This window comes from Accipiter gentilis, chromosome 33 (genome assembly GCF_929443795.1).
Source record: "Accipiter gentilis chromosome 33, bAccGen1.1, whole genome shotgun sequence".
Lineage (NCBI taxonomy): Eukaryota > Metazoa > Chordata > Aves > Accipitriformes > Accipitridae > Astur > Astur gentilis.
Genome location: NC_064912.1, coordinates 15,146,355 through 15,167,461, shown reverse-complemented (window position 1 = coordinate 15,167,461; position 21,107 = coordinate 15,146,355). Strand labels below are relative to the sequence as shown.

Genomic DNA, 21,107 nt, shown 5'->3' with positions numbered 1-21,107 from the left:
CTGAAGAACAGTTTACAACTTTTTTCTCATTTGACAAAATAACTGGAGTAAACTCAGTTTCTTATAAAAGGGGGGGGGTAAAAAAACCCTGCCCCCCTAATCATGTTTTGTAACACTAGCTAGTCTCTTTGTGTACTGTTACTTAACGACTCTGACATCTGGAGCATTGAACCAGATTTTTTAAGGTCTCTGGTATGTATGGGCTATAAAGAAGGGCTGGAAATGGTACATCATCTGATTGTTTTCTTCCACTGCAGAAGGTTTTCTGTGTAGCTACAGTGTTTTTATGTGTCATATGTTTCAGCACTGCTTTATTTTCTCTAAATATTTACTTTATTGTTACACTAGAAGGAGAGATGTTTCTTTGTAAATAACTGTCTCCATATGAGCATTGTACTACAGATCACCTTTCATATTGGATCAAGGCCTGCCTGAGCTGCAACATGAACTGCAGAACCTAATTTACCATTTTTTTTTTTTTCCATTCATTACACGTGCCCAACAACAGAGCTATGTCTGCGCACTGCTGGGATTGTTTGGAAGTGGGAGTGTTTGGATATGCACGTATGGTTTGGGCACATTACTGCTTCATGTAAAAGATACTTGTGTTCGACTTGGGAAAGCCCCCTTAATTTTCTCAGTGTTTTCTGTTTAATGAGGATAATGAACCTTTTTTAGAGGCATGCTAGTAGGTAGCATGCTTGAGATTCTCTCTTGCATCTGCTGAGGATACATACATTTAGATGAAGTTAGAATTGTGCTAGATCTTCTATGGCAAGGAATGGACAGAAATAGTACAAATCTTTTTCACAAAACCTGTTCTGTCAGACAGTGGGGTAAAAGCTTTTTACTTACCTCAAGCTGTTAAAGGTTTAATGAGGTAATTTCACACTGGGAGAGAAATGGAACCAAGTGATTCTGCCTGTTGAAGTCTAATAACTACTTCATTTAAAATCAGAATATTCACTGTAAAGTGTTAGGTTTTTGATTGGGCCATATTGTTTAGTGCTATTAATGGCGTCTTCTCATACAGAAAAGGGGATTGCTCTTGAGAAAAATAATCTTTTGCATGCAATTGTAGCAAGTGGAACAGGATGATCCGCCCCCCTCTTCCCCCCTCCTCCCCCCCCCCCCCCCTTTTTTTGCCCCCCTCAGACTTCTTACAGCATGAATTACGTTAATTTTCAGTCAGGGTTATGAAGATGATGAGAGATCGTTGTCCAAGTTATGTTCCTGGCGTATGCTGTTGGTAAAAGTTCAAGTTAATTGCCCATCTCCTAGAAGAAACTAGGAACAAGTTGAATGGTTGTCCCAAAGAGCCAGAGCAATGTGCTGTTTGCTAATAACTAGATAAGGAAGGAAAAAGGGAATGCATTAGGATTTCTCATCTTTTCTTATCATGTTCTTCATTGGTACAGAGGATGTAAGGGAAGTGCATACAGTATGTGGTATTTTAGGAGAGGATGGGTTTTCATTTCCTCCAGCCCTTCCACAGGGCTTGTTCTGTGTCTGCTCTTAGTGGTTTCTGTTCACTGATTGCCTGGTCCCAGCAGGCTTCTTGTCAGATTGGCTTATGATCAGACCTTTCAGTGTAATTTTATGTAATAATACTTGGAAAGGAGGTGCAGCTTTTAGAACTGTGGTGGTAATCCTACTGTTTTTAGTACTGGTATCTTTTTGGTAACAATGAAAGAGCTAAGTGTTTCTAATGCTTCACCTTTTGGGGGGAAAACAAGTTCATTAACAGTTTACTCAAAGGCTAATCTTATGTTGGCTAGTTCTGGATTTTACTTGTAAGCTCCTGGGTTTTCCTCTTGCTCTCTTAAACTCTGGAAACAAAGACAGCTTTAGCTCTAGAGCATGTTGGTGTGTTTGCATTGCTGCTGTGCAGTGTTCTTTCCAGAATTTACCCTTGGAATTACGCCTGCCTTAAACAAATGTTATATAATATACTTGTCAGCTGCACAATACCCAGATAATAAAATAACACACACCATAGTTGTGTATGGTTCATGTATAAACATTGTGAATCTACATAATCTTTTTGGTGTTCAGTTATATGTCCTTGTGATATCTTGATCTTCTTCCTGCATACTTTCCGGTATAGTTGGCTCTGTCTTTTATCATGGATGTAGTTTTGTCTTGTAGGTCTTTTTTCTATGTTACTGTTATGCTGCCAGGGATTTTCATACGTTTGTCATGTGTTGCTCTGACTTGATACTCCTGCTGTAGGATTTAGTTTCACTGTAAAAGGAAAGAACACTAAATTTTGAAATTCTTGCTTTGTGAGTAGAAAGTCCTATTTATTTGGGAATTTACTCTCTTTGAGAAGAATATTCGTGCATGGCTGTTGTAGGACTTTGTTATTAGAAAAGAGTTGTGTGGAGAAAACAATCTGCTTATACTCTGTCACTCCAGGATGTGCTGATTGCAGTTTGTATTTCTTCAAAATCTGGTATTTGTGTAATTGAGTTGTTCACCATCTTCACTGTCATGTTAATAACGACAGACTTAGATGTTTTTTCAGAGTTGGACTATTAGCTTAGAGATGTTTTCCAGGTAGTTTCTTGACTGCTATTATGCAACATGTATTTTAACAGAAAAATATTTCTGGAAGGTTGTGTGTGAGAGAAGGTGGGCGCTTTATTTGGATGGCAGTGTGCAAAACCATCCACGAGATGGCATTCTTTCTCCTGCTGCTGGAGAAAACTGGTTTTGTGCTCCAGTCTGGCAGGCTCAGCCTAATGTGAAAACCATCAGCTGGGCACCTTAAGAAGGGTCAGCTAGTCTAAGGAAAATTGTTCACTGTTGCTATCAAACCTTTTAAAATCTGTTTAATGCTACATGTATGCAATCACTGTTTTCTTGTCCAGTACTTAGGGTAGTAACTTGGTATGAAAAATTTCTGTGTATGTTTCTCTAATGGCATACAGAGTAGAGTGTTTTTCCAACCAACTCTGTAAATGTCATATTTACACCACACATCCTTCATTTTATCTTGTTAATAGGAGTTCTTCACAGCCTGGTTCTTTCCTCCCCACCCAAAGCCTTAGAATCGCATCCTCTAGAGCAGCACTGTTATTGTTCTGACTTTCCCTTCTGCAGCATGTAGAATATACCCAAATAAAAAATGAGGGTTCTTGCTCTGTGAACTTTTAATCTAAATGAGCCTTTTTTGCTGCTGCTTGTGTATGTTTGGCTGGTATTGCCTTTGTCCTCTGATGAATTAGCCAGGTGATTTTGCTATCCATAAACAGATATACCCTGGAGTACAGAACAATGCAAAATTATGTGCATCAGGTATGTTTTAAAGATGAGGCAGTTAGTGAGATACTGATAGTCTTTGATAGCAGCTGACAAGGATTAATGCTAAATTTGTCTTTGTATTTATGCATAAGTGGCAGAAAACTGCAAGTTTTGAAAAGTTGAAGTTTTTCTGAAAAGTTATCCAAATTTGTGAAGGCTGACAGGTGGACCACAAGCAACAGCTTCAGAGGAGTTTTAGTCCAAGCATTTTTTTTAGGGAAAATATAGTACTGTGTGATGTGGGGTTTGCTGTTGTTTCTGTTTGTTTGTTTTTTGTTTTGCATTTTTTAATTGGAAGTAGTAACTACTTGAAGTTTTTACATTTTCACCTGCTGGGCTCAAAGATCTTTGTATACACAGCAGAATTATTTTATACCAGTGATAGATTTTTGGTGTTAATCAAGGATTGGAAGGCGATCAAATATCTTGATAATGACCTATTTAAGTAGGTCTTTGCTTTTTGGGGCACCATTTTCTGTTGCAAGTAGTACTATCAGCTCAGGCTCGGTGTATGTGTGTGGAAGATAAAGCAAAACATTTTGTTCATATTGCTTTTCAGAATCAATTTGTTTTCCATGCCCATCACAGGGAAGCAATGGAGAGATCAGGTGTCTTTTTCTGAAGGGCCATGGAATACAGTATGGAAATTAAAGGTGAGGCTGACATATCAGAAAGAAAAGTAGCGTGCTTGGACTCTTCTGTGTTGTTCAGAGGTTCCAGTCTTGGTCTTGGATGTTCTTGAGTTGCATCTAATTGTGGTTATATTGGAAAGCAGGTCTCAGCCCCTTGATGCCTACAGCGTAAAGCTGACCTGGAGGAACTCTTAGGTTTAACGAAGCATGGGTTTGGACAGTACCTATAGTCGTCCTTCAGTCTGCAAGGGTAAATTTAGTTGGCTTCAGTGATGATATCTCATTAAGCTGCTGTAGCTATTTCGCATGCTTGCTGTCCAGGCCTGCAAAGAGAAGTGCAGATTTGACAGGAATTCAGGCCAATGCTTAAGGACCATAGTGGAGCCTGCCAGCTGCAGACACTGATCTGCTGACCTGTCGCCTAGAGCCAAAGAAGTGAACCTGTTAATGCTGACCTGGTTTTCTTTCTGAAACATCTGTGGGTTGGCTGGCTGACAAATCTTGGGGACTAGCTTCCTGCAATGTCTGAGACCAATTAAGAAGAGGAGATAGTGTGAATGTGTATGCATTTCCTCTCTAAGAAAGGGTTTAATTAAGTGGCAAGCATCTCTATTTAGTACAGTGGTTAGCACAGTTGTAATTTGTAATTACACAGGTGCTACACTCAGTACGGGAAGTCCTTCTATGCAGATTCTGCTTTTGGAGTTGGGGGGAAGGGAGGAGAAAGGGAGGGAAAAGGGAATCAGATTTCTTGATTCTGCATTTAGTGGTGGATTAGTGCTCTTTTTTTTCCAGTGAATAGAAGAGAAGGGAGAATATTGGAGTTCTCTACTTTCCTTTTTAAATCTTGATTAACTATGCTTAGCTACTCTGCACTCTCTTCCATCCAAGGCATTGAATATCTTTGCAGTAGTGAATGAAGCTCATAATCTTCTCCTTTCTCACAAGGTAGTAATTTACCTTTCTCTGAATGTCCATTATGAATAAGTGGTTACTGGTTTAAAAAAAAACCCAAAAATTCTGTTGACAGATATACAAAGCGGTGCCTGTTGAAATAATTTGAATTGCTCATGTGCGTTTCTGGATACTTAATTAACTGCAACCAATCAAGACAAGACTGGGGGTTACTGTTGCTAGTTCCAGTAATGCCATAATTCTGGCATGATTGCTCCCTAGTTGAGCAAATAGTTTTATTGGAGTGGTCTATTGTAGCCCTCTGGTCTTTTGTCACCAAGCAAGAAATCGATCTAATTAAAAGCATTTGATGCTGGCTGCTGTCAGTAACTGTACCACTGACCTGAACTTAAGTGCTATTTTCTATGTTTGGGGGGGGTGAAGGGGTGGGTTCATCTGGGTTGGCTAATGGTGGCCCCCTACTTTAGACCTAAGTCGCTAATTGGAGAAGAAAATCAGAATTAGCATAGTCTGATGATATTGAAACTTCATATTGTACATCTAAGTTTTATGTAAATAATTGTAATTTATGATCTGTGAACATACTGAAAATTGCATGACTGCTGTTTACCAGATTCCCAGTGTAAAACAAGCTGTCTCATCACAGTGGGAATTCCCAGGGCACCAAAAAGGGAGATAAACGCTATGTAGGGAGAAACACTAATTAAAAACCCCCACAAACAAATAACAAAAACCAAAACAAAAAAAGAAGCTATGCTTATTAGAGAAACTTTTGTAGTTATGAGGTCTCAGCTTACATCATGGAAAGATTATCTGGTGTTGTCCTGTATAGACGCAGTACTACATTTTACAGTAATTTTTAGGAGATTAATTTTGCCATTAAAAAATTTGCCTTCCACTGCAGTTGAAGGTTTGATAAATGTTAAAGAATTCACTATGTGAAGAGGGCTGACGTAGCAAGTCGCTAATATTCTGAAAAATAGGGCTTTCTGCTGGCTTCTGAAGAGGGATTAATGTCGTGTGAATCTCTTGCATAGTTCTGCCAGGACAAGTTAGTCTCAACTTAGAGCAGTTCTGCTATTCCTGTCATGTGAGGCTTCCGACTCAAGTGTCTGTGTGAAAATATTCTGTTCCTACCTGGTACTTTATGGTTCTGTGAGCACTGCAGCTGAAAGACATGGTCCTGCATAGCAACAAGTAATCTAGAATGGAAAACAGCTTTCAGCCAGATCGGTTTCCTCATCAGGTTTGCTGTGTGGGTGCATAAATACTTGTGCTGTTCCAAAGTGGGGCAGAGGAAGTGGCAATGAGCAGCCAGGTTTGGAAGGGATGATGAGGACAATCACTGTGTTTATTTAGAAATAAAGGTTACATGCTTGGTATTTTTAGGATTTAGTATGTATAAAAGATGAAAGCATTGCTTTAGAAGCATTTAAAATCTTGAAAAAGTGCCTGAAGAGTTCCAAAGGGGATCTTTCTCTTTAGAGAGTGAGGCAGAAGTTTGCACAGAAAACTAATTGTGCTTGTCTTACAATAATTGTATGTGTACTGAAGCCACCATTCTTTACCTAGAGAAGTCTTGGAGGAAGATGTCACCTATTGAATGTGACATGCAGCATATGCTGGACTATTGCTCTAAGCTCTTTTGTTCTTTGTTATTCTGTTATCGTATGTTAAAATATACATTATTCTTCACTTTCCACAGTGCCTTAGGTTTTAGCTTTCCTTGACAGAATGCTTTTTATGCGTGGTGGGGAGAAAATGTTCCTTTGTCATCTCAAAATCTGAAGCTCCAGTTTTCAGAGTAGTCAGAATGCAGTTTTGGGAGAGTTCAGGCCATGTTTGGGTATTGGTGGAAGGGATTAATGTATCTAAATGTGATGTTTGGAAGCCTAATGTCAAATCTGTGCTTTAGCCAGGGTTTAGTCTTCTCCCATTCTCATGGTGTTGATCCACTTAATTTTAATATGGCAACCATCTGCACCTCTTTTCATAGATTTCTTAAAATATTGTAGGTCTATTCCTGCCAGTACTTCACTGAAATGCTGGGCAAAGCTTCTTGCCATATTTTCCTATCTGATATTAATTTTCTCCAAAAACGCTGTACTTCTCTCTGATGTTCAAAAATATTAGTGTTCTTTCTCCTTTGCCATTAATGCTTTTATTTCCATTTGAATATATCAAAGTAATAAGTCTTGAGGCTAAAGGAAAGATAGGAACTGTGTAAAACATAATGGATGAGCACCTGACATCTAGGCAGACTGAGTCTGTAATGTATAATCAGAGTAAGAAGTAAGCAAGCTCACATCAAAAATATGTCTGTCCTTGCTTTGCATTTCAAAGCTCTGGGAACAGTTAAAGAAACTGTCTTTCCAAGATCACAGATCTAGCATTCTGGAGACAGAGAAAACTATCGAACAATAGCTTAGCACACTATCCGTTGTCTTTGTTGAAGAGTAATTTGAGGAACTTCAGTAGTTTCCCTACAGGAACTGTATGGAGAATAACAACGTCAAAGAAAAGATGGGAGATCCTTACTAGGGGAATAAGAACTTTATTTGGGAAGTGAAGATGCCAATGGACTCTTTTTTTACTGGAAAATATCACTTCTTTTTCCATTGATTCTTTTTATCAGAATATACGGCATTGTCCCAGCTTGAATACAGGGTGTATTTCCCAAACTAATAAACTCAAGGCTCTTTTTCTGCTAGTAACAGGAGTGGGTTTTGGAAATGTGTGCTGGTGTTGTCTTCTGCATAGCGGGTGGTTGGTTTGTGACAGAGGACTCACCAGTCGGATACTTCATTTTGTGTTGCTGCCGTATTTCTTGCAAGTAGTGTTTGAGATGCTGTTGAAAAACAGTTGGGTAAAAGTAGCTTGCTTTCTTCCAGCATGTAGTGACCCATGTTATGTGTAAATGGCTTGAACTTAGGTGCTCACTCTGCTGTGAAGGAGAAGCTTTCAAAAATACAGACACTTTTATAAAGAGCCACTTTCCTTACATTAAGCAGTCCTGTTTGTCTTAAAGTGAAATTATCATTTAAATAGCAGAGACTAAATAGCAAGGGGATAGTTTGCTACTGTCAGAGAGCTCAAACACTCGTGCTTGATTTTTATTCAGCCTCTCATTTGATTATTTCCACAAACCCAATAAGTACTATAATCTCTAGCTTGTTTTTAATTTTACCTTTCCATTTCCATTTGAGCATCTTTCAGTATTTCAGTTCTAAATTTTCTGCAGGGGCTGTCAATGTGATATGCATTCCCTCTCACTTGGATATGCAGTGTATTATACCTAATTTATCCCCAAAGTTTTGTTTTTGCAGGGAAACTTTGAAACAAAAAGGTAAAAATGGATCCTGTACGTGCTTATTGAAGATGATTTTGTTTCAGTGTAGCAATGCCTTTTTCAAAACCCTTCTCAAAATGCACAAACCTTTTCTAAATAAAAGCAAACCAAAACGCTTCAGTAAGTTTTCAAACTCTTGTATTTTTCTACTCCCTTGTACTAGTGGTCACGTCCTTTATCTACAGGGCAAGGAAACTACCTTCTTCATTGGATTAAGGAGTACCAAAATGGATTGTGCCAGACTAACATAACAGCTTTCTTTGTCTGGAGAGTTGATTATTTTATCAAATAAAACACAATAGATCTTATTTATTTGAACTTCACTGAAACATTTGATCAAGAGAGCCACTTGGGAAAGTATAAACCATACGGGAGAAGATGGAAATTAATAGAAGAATTGTAGGGTATATAAGGAATTGTTTAAGCACGGATAGATTTAGTATTGTTGAAAGGAAAATGCGAGGATAAGTAGAATTCCTCAAAGATTAGCCTTAGGATCTGCTTTATTTTGTATTTCTATTAATGGTTTTGGTGCAAAAATTTGGTGTGTGCTGATAAAACGTGGCTAATGATGCCATGTTCAGAGGATTCATAAACACACAAAAGCTGGATATGCAGGACTGAGTGACCCTAAGGATTAGAGTGAAGAAGGGGGACAAAATTCAGTGAAACAAAGCACAAGTCTCCATGGAATTGGGAGCTGAATAGAAACTTATTGTGTAAAATGTAGCACATGCAGTGGAGAGGACTAGAAGAACAGCTGTGTACTTGTTTACAACAGGATGGCTGTTAATTCTCACACAGAGGATGCACCAAGAAAAAAACTTCCATGGAGGTGAAAGTCTTCAAGTGCCTCTGTAGATGGGAGGGAGACACTTTTCAGACTTCTGGTCATCCACTGTGGAGGAAGATAGTGGGAACTAAATGCAGAAAAGGGTTGCTGGTAGGAGCCTGAGAGCCCCCTGAACCAGTGGTGAATGGAAGGACTCGCCTCCTCTAGCAAAGGCTGGCAGCAGATGTAAATGCTGCCAAGAAATACATGGATGGAGGGGAGGTGAAGGAAGGGGGATCAACACCAGTGAGAAAAAGAACCATCTATACTAAAGACTAGCACTGGCACTGAATTAAATCACTGTAACCCTGCCATGAATACAGCTAGAAGGAGGCTCTAACTTTTAGAAAGAGTAAGTTCTGAATGCAGCTTCCAATGGAGTCAAAAGAACGCAAATTACTGTTTTTACGCTGAAGCTCCACATGGTTATGGAAGAGATGACTTGAGTTCATAACAGCAAAGGACTAGGCAGGACCTAAACTAAAAGATCCTTTTCAGTCCCACTTTTACGTGAATGCATATGTACCAATCTGTAAGCAAGGGATTGGGCTCAATCATAGGAAAGGTAGAGCAGTGTATTTTAGTTTGGAATTGCAGGTATTGTTTAATACCAGGGTTCTGAAAACTGCAAAACAGCAGTGGGAAAGGGGGAGGGGATTAGTGAATTAAAAGCAGACCATGTCCATCTTTCTGCCCACACAGAACAACGGGGAACAGGGACCTGAAGTGTGAGAACAGTTGACCTTTGTTCATGTTGAGAAATAAGAAGTTTGTGGAAAAATGCGCTAAACTATTAAGAAGAGTTTATCTGCCAGTGTAGATAAGACCAAAATATGATTTGTATCATCTGAGAAGCTTTTCTGAGCCTATTTGGTGCAGGTTATCTTGATGGCGTTTTGAAAATGATTCACTTCTGGTTAGTGTTTAACCTCATCAATGCCTAGAGCAGGGATTCATACTTCTGAAGGTAGCTAGGAAGGTGTTATTTCAATCGTTTGTCTTTGTTTTGTCATCAGTGTAGGGGGGAGTTTTGTACTGCATCAGCCAGGAAAGGTCTAATTTTCAGTTTTAATTTTACTTACTAGGGTAGCTAGTGTAGCAACATCAAGATGGGGTGGGAGAAAATTGGAAATGTATGAACACTAAACTGTTTCAGTTTTTTAGCATCTTTTTAAAATGCTCCTAGTTCCAACAAGCTAGCTTAAATGCCTTGTGATATTATTATGTAAGCCTTGTCCTTAAACTTCAATCTTTCCCCTCTTAGGACCTCTTTGCCAGTGAATATTTTTGACCAAAGCACGTCTTTACCTGGGCTATAATCTCTTTCTTCACAAGCTACATTATTAAAGGGACTTGTAAATATACCTTGATGCATGCATTGTTTGGAGAGAAAAAATAACTGTGGCTTGTAGTAGCAAAAGCAGTACACAATATTTTCAAACATTTCTTAAAGGGCATAGCGAACTTGAAATGTGAGTTAAAAGATTAATGTGATAAGTGCCTCAAGGTTCTCTTGAACTAGCTGTGATTACGTAAGTGTTGTTTGTTATTTTAAAATAACTTATAGCACAGAAATTGCCATGTTAGGTTGCATTATTTACTAATCCATCTCCTAGTCCAGCGTCAGAGACAATGGTATCCTGGTCTAGATAGGAAAATCCAGAGTAACATGCAAGACATGAAGCAGACTTTTAGAATGAAAGTTTGTTAACTCTCATCAGCATGGATTTTACTTAAGCATGAAGATTTTTATTTGGTGTCCCCCCACCTTTTTAAAAGTAAAAACTCTTCCAGATGTGCATACAGTAAATAGAAAAATGTTTTGCTTTGATATTCTTTCAGTTATAATTTTTCTTATTTGAAAAAACAGGCAACAAAGTTGTAAAATAGTAGAGAGAAGTGAGCTACTTAAATTGCTGCTGTTTATGTAAATGATAACTTTTTCTCTTGCAGTTCAGTTTGAGACAAAATGAAAAGTATTTTTTGTCTTAACCTTGTGATCCAATTTTACTAGGTGGCTGCTCCTTCCTCTACGTACAATGCTGTTAAGTGTGTTACGCAGTTTGGCATGGTGTATGTCTGTCTCTGTTCTCCCTGAACGGATGAGGAAGAACTATAAGCTAGAAAGACCAGCCTGAAGTGAGGTGCCTGAATGACAGCACACAATGCACCAGGCTTTCTGGAGAATTGGGCCTGTGATAATTGGAAAGATTCCTATTTTGAAAGCAAAGATGGGAGGTGTTGGGGACTGAATGGATCCCTGTGTTTAGTGAACACCTGGAATCAGTTAGTGTCTGGAGCTTATTTTCGAAGTGCTGACCTGGACAGCTAAAATAAGAGCTCAGGACTCCTGTTTTCAAATTGAGCTTTCTGTGGGATTAGAGTAGTTTGTAGAAAATGGAGCCAGGCCTTTTCAGCAGAAAGGAGATGAAACATGCCCAACAATTCTGCGTAGCCAAGGCAGTTAAGAGGTGGAGGTGTATGGAACCTTCTTTCCCTTCCTGCCACTGATGTAAAATGGAGTGCATTGGCAAAGCTTATTTTTTCAAAAATTTTTTTTTTTATTGGCCTGGTGGCTGCTGATGCACTAAAATGTGTTCTGCATGTATTTTGGTCTTCACCTGGCAGCAAAATTTTTCGTCTAATGAAGTCATGTCTGTTGCAGAATGGCATTCTTCTAAGAGGATGCTATATTTTGGAATAGTGGGTTAGAAACCGCTGCATATTGAAGCAGCTCTCCACTTTTACTGCCTCTTGCTATAAACAGAAATAGGATCTGTCAGAGGGCCTAACCTTTTAATGTAGGTACAGTTTTGGCTTTTCTAGAAATGTATTTACTTGATCTTGAGCATCTCTCCTCTCCTTTTCTAGCACCACTTTGGCTCAATCCTTATCAACCCCCTTCCTCTATGTTATTCTCAACTCTCTTGACAGTAAAGTTAACAATTGCTATGCTTCTTTGTGGGGAGTAATGAGCAACTATTGCAAGAACCATTTTCTAGCACAAGTTGTTCTTGCTGGAATTGCTTTTGAATTCTCATTACTTGTTTAAACTCTCTTCCAGAGATACTCTGATATGAACAGTGTAGTGAAAGGAAGATCAATCTTTTGAGTAGGAAGAAAGATGAAATTCTGGATTTTCCTGAGTTATACCCTGCTGACCAAGTTAATTTCTTTTCTGTTTTAATGAAACAATCATTCTCTTTCTGTGGTACACATAAAACTGTTCAGTGAGGGCTTGAAATCCTACTAACTTTTCTAAGACAGACAGAAATAGGGTATCTGGCTTTGAGAGTGTGTTTGGTATCAGTATCCTCAATTAGAGAAGTCAGATGCTCATCAGTTAGCTTGGACAGTTTTCAGTGATACTTCACAGCTCTGCTGTTGGCTCAGTTCAGAAGATGATGCTTTAACCTAGCTATGAATTTTTTTTTTTTACTCAGTTTTGCTAGTACATTTGTAAATAACATTTCTGACTGTATGCTCTTTGTATTCCCAGAGTTAAAGCTTTGTGGCTTCAGGTGGTTTTCTGCAAATTTAGCAGCCAAGGATGATGGCATTGAGCCTATTTTGTGACAAGCCTTTCATTTAGGCCTGATGGCTTCCAGTGTGACTTTGGCAAAGACATCATCTGCCTTCTGGATAGCTGGCCCACTTGTCAAGGTGACGGAACACCTATCAGCTCGCCTGTCTGCAAGTAGCTGGCAAGGGGAAATGCAACTGGCACTTTGTAATAACTGATATATTTGGAAGACTGGTAGAGAGGAAGAGTGAAAAAGTGCTCTGAATTAATTTTTTTTCCCCAATTTGGTAGACATAGATCTTGGAAAATGCATGTGCTCCTGTCTATATGGCTTATGATAGCTGCTGAAGGTAAACATACTGTTTCTCAATGTCAGTCTTTTGACTGTAATTAGATATTTAAAATAGCTTTTTTTCTAAAATATTTGTCTGTTTCTTGTATCCTGTACTGTTCTTTTCAATGATAGTGTGTCTAGGTCAGTAGAGTTTCAAAGAATCATGGAATACCACGTTGGAAGGGACCTCAAGGATCATCTGAGCCAACCTTTCATGGCAAAAGAATGGTCTAGAAAAGATGGCGCAGCACCCTGTCCAGCCTAATCTTTAAAGTGTCTGAAGTTGGGGAAGAGTTTGGAGGATACAAATTAAACCCTTAACTTTGCTTTAGAGTCAGCCATTCTGTTTTATGTTTTCATGATGTCTGTTGGTGAAGTATTTGCCAGAAGTGACTTTCATGGACAGACTCTAGTGCTGTATGATGTTAGTAGTTGAGTGTCAGACAAATCTGGTAATATACAGTGTTCAAAGACACTTGTGTCTTAAGATTGTAAGGGCTACAAAAGAAATATTTGGCCCTTCAGAACTGAAATGTCAGAAGGACAGTTACCAAAGTTTTAGCATCCATATCAGTCCATGGCTTTTGTCAGGGACAATGGGATGCTTTTGGTATTGGGATTCAGATCTACGGTGTGGAGACTAAATCGCTACATGGACTTTGGTGGAATTGCATGTGACAAGAATCTTGCTGACAGCCGCAAATTGCACGTGGATTTTCATAGTTTTAAGGAGCTGTCTGTCACTAGGTTGTTTCTTACCCTTTTCTGTGCTTGATAATTTGGAATCGTTAGGTTTGTGTATGCTGTCCCCTGCGTTTTCCATCCTTGCTGTGCTAGGGGGGTTTAAGGGACTTAGATGAAACGAGAAGGAAATAACTACCTTCTCCTCCTCCCACAAAGTGCTGCGTTTGTCAGAAGCAGCTTGAGGGCTCAGGTTGTCTTGCTGTTGTGGAAGAGCTGCAATTTCCTTCTGTCTGAACAATAAGCTTTGTATCTGTTTGTACAGCAATGAACTGCTTTTGTTTCCTTCAGAAACGTGCTCTGCTGTCTGGAGCGTTTCCATTTACAGACAACCCTTGCCAAATTAATTTTATTTAATTATCTCCCAGGGCTAAGCTTGAATACATTTTGTGTTAAATTCACCGTTTCTCCCTCTTCTGAACGAAATGGACTTAATATCCTTGTTAAAATCTGATTAAAACTAAAATTGAGTTTTTTGAAGTCTGATTATCCCATGAAATGGAATTTTTAAACCTAATTATGAATGGATTTGCATACATTTTTAGCACCATTGAAAAGAAAGTTGAAATAAATTTATTAATGAAATCTTCTTCTACTGTCTCTGGGCAATGACGATTGCTGGAGAGTAAGGGAGGAGGAGGGAAGGTGAGAATAAAAACCCTGCCTCTTTTGAAATATACTCTCTCCCCCTCCCCAAATTAATTCCAGAGCTGGTTTGACCCTGTCTCATTTTTATTCCTCTCTACCACACAGCCCAATTTAGTTAATTGATGGCCTTTCAGAGGGTAACTACGCAGTTGAGCTGGTTTCATATATTTAAAGCCTTTGTGCTTTCTGAAGGGAGTATGGGGGGAGACAACATTTGTTTCAACTATTATCTTCTTCCCCTTCTTTTCTGAGGTAGCCCTGATACAAAATCAATAGGCTGCTCTCGTTTCTCCTTTCTGAGAAGCTGTATGTTTGAGCGTTTATTTTAAGCCTGATAAAAAATGGATAGTTTTACAGACTGTGGTGAATGTGCACATGGGATTTGTGATTGTTTATGTAGTTCCCTGGGTTCGAAGCAAAAAGTTTCTTTGTAGGATATATTTGAATCTCTCACTACAGTAATTGTGCCCATTCCCTCAGGATTTTGGAAGTGGTCCTCTATCTAAAAAGGAATGCCAGTGAAGAATGTATGTGGTTGTCTGACTTAAGCTTTTTGAAGCAGGTGCAGAGGGCAGCAAGATGCCTGTGCAGAAAGCTATTGGTTTCACCTGGAGTCTTGTACTGTTGAACCTTTTTGTATGTTTCTCGCACTGATTGAAAAGTTCATCTCCTTACGTGAAAGGTAGACCTTAAAGATGTGGCTTCTTTTTTGTGGTCAGTCATCCTCTTACCCACAGTTACAAAAAGCTCTTTGCACATGTAAACATTAGTTATAAAATTTTAAGAGTGTCTTCTCTCTGTCACATGCTGCGTGCAGATATTTTTTTTCTTGTCAAAAAATGATAGTAAATGTGGTAGAAAAAAGGTGTTTTGGCAATTCAGAAATCCTGGACTTGATACATGACTCTGCAAAGAGTAAATGCTCAGCATGTGGCCAAGTGTTCTGTAAGCGTTTGCAAAGTTACTTTTGAGCGGAGGGACTTGTTTTCCACGTGCTTTCCTGTTTTCATTTTAATCCTGTCTTTGCAAAGGTTAGGTATGAAACATAGCGGAGGTATTGAGTTCTACAAGAAATGAATAATTCTGGCACTGTTCCTCTGAGGTGCTTCTGAAGGTGGGGAGTTTTATGAGGGAAGCTGTGGTTCAGCAGAGGAAGGAGGGTTGAGCTGAGATTGGAGAATGCTTTTAGCTGGCAAATGCTCAAGTTATAAACCAGAATTGTTGAAGTAAATTAAAAACTTTTGCAGTAATGTAACAGGAAAACTTGAGAACTCAGACAAGCTTAGGAGGAAAGAAGCTAACTGAGGTAGCTCTGCACCAGTGACTTTAAATTGTTTTGTGGTTTAATGGCTGTGGCTTTCATTGTGCTTGCTCACTGAAACTATTGTCCAAAGTAGACACCTTTAGCATCTGAGTTATATAATACTTATTGTATAAATAGGACTCCCATTTACACTCAGGTTATAAATGCTTTGCAGTGTCTTCCCAGTCAAGCTCAAGTGGAATCTGAGGAGTTAGGAACATTTGATGCACCTTTTCCTCAAGTGTGGAGCTGTTACACAAAACTGCAGTCATGCCAGTAAGGAGCAGAATCAGGAAGCTGCAGATCCTGGAGGAGCTAGGAGGAGATCTCCAGTGGGGTGGACATTGTGAAGACTTCTAGGATGGTTTTTAACCCTTTATTGTTGTCTGGTTGGTTCTGTACTGTCCATTCACCAAAGAAAGAGTAATTGGTTGTGGTCAGTCCTGTATGCTGTATCGTACAGCATGATGAAATAAGATCTTGAAGATAAATGTGCATGCAAGGAAGGATGCAAAAGTGGTGCGAAACAGGGATGATTGTTTCTTTTAATGGAGAGAATAGGAGCTCTTTCTCTTCTGTGAATACATTTCAAATTTTAGAAACTGTTTATCATCTAATTTTATTAGTGTCTCCTCTAGTAGCTTCAAGCATTGAAAGTAACTAAAACTTGATTATAGCAGTAAACCAAGATGGTGTCAAAGTGCTTGTGACACCAATCCAGTCCTTATCTTAATCCCAGCCACAGGAGCCTGTGGCAAAGACACAGGGAAGTCGTAATTGCTTTTGGCTGCTCTGAACCCTGTGCTTGATGCAGGCAGCTGAGCTGATGTACCGATTTTTGAGAGCAAGCTGGCAAAAGGAGAAGAAAGTAATTGCTGAAATGCTGCTGTTTACATCTTTAATGCAGTTACACTATAGCAGTTCAACTTTCTATGAACAAGTCTTAGAGTCTGCTTCTATTTCCTTCTGACATGAATTATTCATCATTTATGGGTGATGGTGATCGGGGTTTGGCTTTCACAGGCAGGTTTATTATATCCACTTAGCTCTGACTGCTTTGGCAAGCTCTAAGACTCAGTTATTTTCCCAGCATTTGTTCTTAATGTTCATCATTCTTCTTGATGTTAAAACTTTCAGAGAATGTAATCCAACTCTGGTTTGGGGAGGGAGAGACTGAGGGGGTGGAGTGAGGTTTTGTTTTGTTTTGTTTTTTTTGTGGGAAGCATAGGAAGAGCTTTTTATTTAAATCTGTGCTTATTGCCAAGCCTGAGGACAACTGGTTTATTGTCATGGTGTGTCAAAGGACTTGGATATGAGGCACTTTATATGTGTGGCTTGGGACATTGGATGTTAAGGAAAGAAGACAGAATTTCAAAATGAGGTGGGATTGATGTGCTCTGCCATTGAGGGAGAGTGGTTCTGAGGGCTGTTGAGATTGGGATTTTGTACCGTCTTTCTCTAATACTGGGGTGCCAGCACCACTGTGGCAACAATGACACTCTTTGGGTTCTTCTATTTTAATGACTTGTGTCATCTGGTTTGTACTGGGACTGTGATGTTAAGGTCTTGGTATGTCTCATGTTTGTTCGTAGATGCCTAGAGCTGATGTGTTAATGGGCTTCCATAAAACTTTTGGTCTGAAATGTTATTTGTCCTTCACTTTGAATATAAAATTTTCAGAAACTTAAAAAAAAAAAAAAAGTATGAGAGAGAATTACTGCATTTGTTTAAAGTTCTGAAAGCTTTTTTTAGCTAAACAGTTCAAAGAGCGCATCTCACTAATCAGAGGAATATTTTTGCGTCCCCAGGGTGGTCACAGTGTTTTAATTGGAACTCAGGCTTCTTTGAAGTCCTTTTTAATCCTCCCTGAGCTGGGGGAGAGGGTTTGAAGGCAGCACTGTAAATCTGAAATTTCTTCGTTTTATTTACATGTGTCTGGGGACATGTGTAATTCTTTTTCCTGAAGTTAAGCTTACTTGCCAGCTTGTGGACAGCTGAGTGAGAAATGTGCTTCATTAGGAGGGGAGGCCTGAGACAGATGGTGGGGGGGTTATAGATAGTGGGCTCACATGCTTATGGATTTGTTAAAACCAGTAACTGAGCAACAGGCTCTGAATGGTAAATGAACTCAGTGGGAAGTGATGTGATAGCTAAATGTGAGGCTAGACTAAGCAAAAAGCTAGGATTTAAACTCATGTTTTAGGATTAACTTATTAGTATGGCATTCAAAAATAGTGTTGCATACTGATATTTGACTGCTTTACAAGTTAAGAAAAGATTTAGGGTACAGCTCTTATTATGGTTGATAGCTTCAGTCATCCTTTAAATCAATATGGGGTTAAATTTTCTTACACTGGAGTTGAATTAGAGTTTTTTGGGTGTCCCTAGTCAGATTGCTTAAACTCTTTGTGCCTCAGACTGTAAAATTAAGGCCTTGCTTTCATCTGGTGTCTAGAGAAAGCTAGTCTTACCCCAAGCGTATTACGCACTTGGTGTATCCACCATGAATGGAGCCTCAGTGGTAGCTGATGCCTTTTGTGCCTTCTTAACACAAATAGCTTGTAGGAATATGCTGCTACTGACAATGCAAGCATTTTCCTTAGGCATTTTCTACTGTATTTGTTCCACTATTGATTTTCATGATAAATGGAATAATTTATTAGCTCTGTGTTTTCTGTACTTCAGTATGGCATTTAACCTCTCACATTTGCTGAAACTAGGATGTTTTTACTTTCTGCTTCTGCCAGAGTTGAGACATCTGCTGTGAAAAGCTTTGAAATAAACTTTGATTGAGTTTGGATAGTTTTGAATTTATCGAAGCAACAGGTTTAACCTCAGTTTTCTGTCTGAAAGGATAACTTGGTATTCCAGCTGAACATATAAGCAGTATGCTTTTCATTCTAAAATTGTCGTCATGAATTTACCTGTGACTGATGCTATTGCATGATATTAAAAAAAAAAGTGAACTTTTACTGTACCTTAAAGTTGCAGTTTAACGTGGCCATTCCTGCTGTGAGATTGAAGAGGCATGTGATTGTAATCAGAAGTAAATAAGAATAATATATGGCATGTCAAATCACTTTTATATAAAAGTAGCTGAAAATATGGTCTAGACTCTTACAAGGACCTGTAGTCAGTCATTGATAGTAATTCCTCTTGCTCAAGATTAGGGATTTTGTGTTACTGCTGGCTAATATTTTTAGCTGATAAGAGTCTGTGAAAACAATGCGATCAATAAAGATGTTGAAAACAACGTAAGAACTTTGGTAAATTAATATTCTGCAAGGATTATCTCAGACAGGTGTCAGAAGAACAAGACTATCAATTTAGTGAAATCTGTAAAATAGTCAGATATACATATATCGTCAGTACCTAGTGTTGGTTACAGTATTAGCTCCCTTTCTTATCAGACAGAAGCCCTGGTTATCTGTAAAAATGATGTCTGTGTTAGTAATTTCCATGTGGGTAGAAGTTATGCTAGAAGGGTATGTTGGATACATGTGAGTTGTGGTTTTTTAGGTTTGTGGGGGCATTTGTTTGTTTGTGTGTTGTTCCCCCCTTCCCTTCCTTGAAAAGAAGCTGATGTTGTCTGTTTTCTAGGCTGGTCCGAGTGTCTTCAAATGTCTTGGAAGTGAACTAGCAGAATGGAACCAGCAGAGTTTCAGTAATGTCAGGATTACCGAGTCAGTCTGTTTATTTGCATAAACATTCTTGCCTAATTTGAAAGCTAAGGAATTAAGGTTTTTACTTGAGATCCTTCCGTTGTAACCAGCCATCCCTGCTGGCCCTCAGCTTAGTGAGGAGCAAGTTTCTGAACTAACTTTTATTCATTGACATGAACTTTAGAAAGAGAAGCTTCTGACTGATCTTCTGGAAGTCTCACTTGCTACCTTCATTTTGGCTGTCAGGACACTTTCTCAGCTTTGTGTAATCACAGTAATTGGCCTGGAATAGTTTTCAGGGTTTCTAATGATTCTCTGTTAAATGATCTCACTTTGAAAGATACATCTGTCTATTCAGAGTTTGTTTCCAATGAGCATATCTTTGTATTTCAGTCTGTGGTTTTCAGATAATAATTTTTTGCTTATGATTACTTAGAATTATCCAAATGCCTTGAAAATCTTAGGATACCCATGTGATTAGAATAAATAATTGGTATTCTGCTGCGATTCTGTTCTTTAGATTAGTTTGATTTACCCCCCACTTCCCAGCCCCCCCTGTGAAGCCTTCATTTTTCCCAGCAAATAGTTCATGCTATCCTTTCTGCCCAACTCAAGATTGTCACGATGATTGTTCCAATTCCATTGACAAATGGAAACTATAGGAAAAACTACCCTAGTTATCAGTCCCTAAAATAAGTTATTTTATTAATTTCACAGAGTTGTTTTTCCTTTTAGCTGATTTTTTTTTTTCTCATATTAAGTTCATGAGGGGGTAAGAGACTTAAAATAGCTTTTGCTGCTGCTGCAGTACAATGAAACATTACATTATTAAATGTGTTTACATTTTGTGCTAGAAATCGTAAGGGTGGTAGGTACGAAATTATATGCCACAATAATTTCCTTTCAGCAGCATCATTAATACATAATTACATTCACTAAATTAAATTGCAAATTGAGAAAAAAACATTTGCTTCTTTAATTGTAAAGATCGTGCTGATATCTACTCTAGTTTGTAAGGAGCAACAGCCATTTTTTAAAATCCTTTATGATCATTTCCAGCTTCACTACTTTTTGCTACTGCTGGTAAATAGCTAAAAGGTCCTTTAGAAGTTTGTGTTTTGTTTTTGTTATTTTTTTTTTCTTCTTCTGTTTGATCTCTAATCTGTGTTGGTTTTTTTGGGGAAAAGTTAAGCAAAAAGAACTGTTATCCACAGATGTCATCTTGGAGCCTTGAGTAGTACAATGCTATAATTGGTTTAGAATTTCAAAGTGATTGTGACTGAATCCTTAAGGTACTTAATGATCACCATCCTTAATATAGGACTTTTTAGTTTTTTTAAGAAGACATAGAGCAATGATAAGATACAGTCAGAAAATAGAGAAGAATGGGATGTGGGATGGAGAATACAGTGCTGTGGGCAGTGCTGTCTGACTTTGAGAAGAATGCTGTTCCTGTTGTAGGAAGTCTCTGTTGCTGGAAACCAAGGATTTTCCTTGCATCATACCAAACAATGGTTTAAAAGCATTTCAAAGACACTGGTTCTTATGGATTAGTAAGTACAATAGGTTTGTTGTGCTTCCTTGATAACCTGAAAAAGGGAAGACCTTAAGAACTGTTTGTTTTCTTATATTGGAAGAACATAAAATACAGAATATTTAATAGCTTTGCAGATATGCTCCATATTTCTTGAGTTGTATATTAAATGGCTTATCGTTGCCTTTATATACTGTTTCATTTTATGCAACTGAGTTTAAGCCAAATTAAAATTTTTTTGTGTTACAGCATGATTGAAATATGTGGACTATCTCTCTTTTTTTTTCCTTTTTTTTTTTTTGTCCTGTGGGATGAGGCATAACAATGC

At 38.5% G+C, this 21,107-nt stretch overlaps 1 protein-coding gene across 3 annotated transcripts in view; it reads left to right on the top strand.

Annotated features, from left to right (window-relative positions):
- The window catches only part of MAD1L1 (mitotic arrest deficient 1 like 1), a 379,520-nt gene that overhangs the window by 14,323 nt on the left and 344,090 nt on the right, over positions 1–21,107 (top strand). The gene's annotated exons all lie outside the window — the stretch shown is intronic.